The following is a 4,371-nucleotide window of genomic DNA, read 5'->3' as shown; positions in this document are numbered from 1 at the left end:
GTCCCAATCCCAAAAGGCAGTCCAGAATGATACCATGATCAATGGTATCGAAAACTGCTGAGAGGTCTAGGAGTATTAACAGGATTGTACTCTCCTGTATATCTCCCAGCACAGGTCAATCAATCAATAGTTTATTATGATCCATGATCAGAAGTCAAGATCATCAACAAAACATTTACACTTCAGTTGCATGCCATGGCTATTCTGAACAAAATATAAAATATACATATGCTAGAACAAAATTTGTTGAAGCAAATCCATGTTTTTCTGTCTGACTGAGCATGCTGAGGCACAAAACCTAGCTACCTTAGAGGTAGTTTCATTACAGCAATCAGCAAGAAGAAGAAAAGTATAAAATTGGTTGGATCTACCTGGATACTTGGACGTAATTGGAGTAAGATACATATTCTGAATGTTCTGGTAAATCCAGCAATATAAGAAATCCAGCAATATAAGAGAACATGTGTGATTGTTTCTACCATTCCAGCTTGGTATAGGAAGATATGTTTCATATACGCAATGTATGCATATCTCCCCTCAAGGAGGACAGATGGGAGAATGTTAAGTCGGGCCAAAGTAAAAGCTCTGCAATGTTTGGGGAGTTCCAATATATAGAGGTAGCTAAATGGAATAGAATTTTGGTTGCAGTTTCCCACTGTCAGGACAGAGTAGGCTCGGGATCTGTCTGCTTGAAGGGAGGTGTCCCATAGCCTCTGTCTGATTATTGCTTTAGCTCCTTGGTGACCAAGGCGCAAAAGAGCTGTGCAGAAGAAACCCAGAAGTTGACAGTTTGTCTTCTATTGCTTTCATCTACCTTGCAAAATTTTATAAAAAAATAGAAAAGTTTATTTTGGGGGGGGGGGGGGATTCAGTTTAAGTCAGTGACATATAGCTTGAAACCAAACTCATGTTTCTAATGTTACCAGGCCTGCCTCTAGCCTGAACATGGCAATAAGTACACATCCAGGTACTCCGAATAAAGATCTGAAAAATTTGGACTGTATTGCTTCCAATTTAAGATAATCATTATACAGGCAAGCCTGAGATCCATACATGATCTGAGACACCACCTTAGCCTGAAAGACATTCAATGCATGTGGTATGTTTGGTGTAGTGGTTAAGTCTGCGGACTCTAATCTGGGAGAACCGGGTTTGATTCCCCACTCCTCCACTTGCACCTGCTGATGTGACCTTGGGTCAGTCACAAGCTCTGGCACAGCTGTCTCTTGAAAAAGAGCAGTTTGTGTCAGAGTTCTCTCAGCCCCACCCACCTCACAGGGTGTCTGTTGTGGGGAGGGGAAGGGAAAAGGAGTTTGTAAGCTGCTCTGACTCCAAGTGAAGGGTGGGGTATAAATCCAATCTCTTCTTCTTCGTCTTCTTCTTCTATGTGGAATCCCCCTTTTGTAAAGAAGAATCTTAACACTGCTGAGGCCATTCTTTGGGCAGGTTCTGTTACCTGAGAAAGATGGGCTGCCCATGAATCTGATGATTGAAATGCAACACCTAGATATCTAAACACTTTAACTCAGTTGATCCTATGGCTGTCAATTTGCCACCTATGCTTAAATGAACCTTTTAGCAAAAACAAGTATTTTCGTTTTTGAAAAATTGATTGTTAGAGTGCCCAGAAGGCTCTTCTCAACCCTATTTCGGTGTATGACAAGATGACTGTGTCATCTGAGTATAGAAGTGTAGAGATTAGTCTATTCACTATGTTTGGTGGATCGAAATCGGGGTTGGATAGAGTCTGCACCATGGAGTTTATGTAAAACTTAAACAATGGGAGAGGCAAGTATACATCCTTGCTGCAGTCCTTTCCTGACTGGCACCTTATGGGACAGATGCCCTTGTGGATTACATCTCATTGACAAATAATTGTTCTCATGTAGTCAGGGGTCATTTTGTAGAAAAAGAGGTGCAGGAGCTCATTAGCACAACTCATTAGCACAACTCATTTGCATATGCCACACCCCCTGACATCACCAGAAGTGTGTCAGAAGGCAACACCCACCACTCAGGCTCCACTGGACTGTTTTGGATTGCTAGCTATTGGGAGGGGGGGAACGTGCAGATCTGTCCTCGCAAAGGAGGGAGAGTTTGTACCTAAATAAAACTTGGCCTTCAAGGTGCCACTGGACTCCTTTGGACCGGGGGAGGGGAGGGTGCTCTGCAACTTACCTGGCTGCTTCTTGCTCTGACTGAGGGCTGCTGGGCGCACGGTGTGGGGCTTGTTGCATGTGCCCACCCCCTGGGTTCTTTACTGCCGGAGCTCCGCTCCTGTGCGCTCCTGCAGGAAATGACCCCTGCATGTAGTGTATGTATGAGGGCAAGCAGTCTGCAATCTAGTGTAGAAGCTTTGAGTTTTAACCATAGTCTGTTGCACAAGATGCTATGAAACGCCATCCTGTAATCAACAAAGGCTGCGTACAGTGCCCCATGTGGTCTAGCAGTATATTTCTCCACCAAGTGGCACAGAATCAAGCACTGATCCATTGTGGAGCAGCCACTTCTAAATCCTGCTTGTTCCTCTGCTAGGATGTTCTCCCTATCAATCCAATCCCATAGCTTCCAATTGTCTGCCGCATAGCTTGCCTATCACACTATGCAAGCCGATTGTACAATAGTTAGAAGAATCAAATTTCACCCCTTTTTATATATCAGGATAATAACAGCCATACCCCAATCATTGGGGATCTGAGCAGTTTGGTCGATGCATGTGAAAAGAGTTGCAAGGACCGGTGCCCACCATTCAATGCCCCATTTAGTCAGCTCTGGAGAGATCAAATCACTCGCAGGAGCCTTCCCCAATCTTAACTGAGCTGCCAGCCTCTTAACTTCTGCTGCCGGTACTGGTGGCCAGGGTGGGAGATTTTCCATGTTAAGAGGTAGGCTCGGTGGCATATAGTGCAAAAAAGTGAGCTTCCAAGGTTCAGCACAGGTCATTCATAAGGGCAATCCAAGGCCATTTCAGTCCCACAACCAGGCCTGAAACCAAATTGGAATGGACACAAACAATCTGCTTCATTCCGGAATCCCTGAAGTTGCCCAGCCACCGCTCATTCAATCACCTTGAGACTGGATGGTACGCCTGAGACTGGATGGTAATTATTCAACCGTCTTGGGTCCAGAGTAGGCTTCTTTAGGAATCCGAATGCTTCAGGAATCAGAATCACTCCATTCAGTATTGGTGGCATGAAATAAACCTTGGAATATCCTCTTTGTGCACAGAAAAAGAAAGGTACCTGAAAAATTGTAATTAGCAAACAGCACTGACATGGCACATACGTCAATAAAATATCTGGCACAAATGCAGTATATTTCCAAGAAATCAGAAAAAGTGTGGCATATCTTTGGACGTTATGATTAACACTGGTCCAGAGTGGAACTCTTTTCAGCGCTATGTTGCAAAGGCCATTGTTGAAAGCTAACAGGTGTTTGTTCAGTTGTGCATCACATCAACATTGTCTTAATTACTTCTACATGTATGGCTGAAGATGCATCAGTGAAGAGGAAAGGAAAGATGAAAGGCAAACAGAGCAGGGATGTCATGCATTTCCCATCACCTCTAACTGACTTTTTGCCTCAAGAGGAAAGGGAAAATTTCCTCTATCCAGAGTGGAAATGAAAAGACTGATAAAGATTTCATGCTGTCAACAGCAGGTAAAACCTGCTTTTCTGAAGAAATCAAATATGGATTAACAGACCGTAAGCTAGAGAAGAGGTTTTGCCCTGGTGATGGACTGCAGAAACTCACAGACATTTTATATCCTAAAGTTTGGTTCAATTTGGTGAAAATCCCCTATTCTTTTCTTTCTAAACTTTCACCATGTCCTTCAAAGCAGACTGCAATTAAACCAAAATGCAATTCCTATCAAAAGGTTGATCAAAAGGTTTTTCTTAGCCCTTTCTGACATGATGAACACATGGGGCAATCTTTACACATCCTACCCTGCTTGATAGTGGATAGATTTTAATGGGGATAGATTTTTCACTGTTTTATATTTTAAAGATTATTTATTATAATTTTGTATTGTTTTTATTGGTGTATTTTTAATGCTGTTAGCCACCCCAAGTCCTGTATGGGGGAGAGGGAGCAGTGTATAAAAATTTGGTAAATAAATAAATAACATCTCAAGGGGATCGTTTGTGCCACTGCAGGCTGCTGTAGTAGCGTTCACTGATGCCACTAGCAAAGACAGGGCTATGACCAGTGGTGAACTCAGAACCAGCAGCTCATAGGATGCCTGAGTAGAAGCAACTTCCAAAGAGCAATTGTGTGTCATGATGACTCCTAAATTTTAGCAACTGAACCACAGGGAGAAGAGGAGATTGGATTTATACCCCGCCCTTCACTACCCTAAGGAGTCTCAG

Source organism: Gekko japonicus, unplaced genomic scaffold (assembly GCF_001447785.1).
Source record: "Gekko japonicus isolate JY-2015 unplaced genomic scaffold, Gekko_japonicus_V1.1 scaffold4, whole genome shotgun sequence".
Taxonomy (NCBI): Eukaryota; Metazoa; Chordata; class Lepidosauria; order Squamata; family Gekkonidae; genus Gekko; species Gekko japonicus.
The sequence above is the reverse complement of the archived record's forward strand: the minus strand, read 5'-3'. Positions refer to the sequence as shown.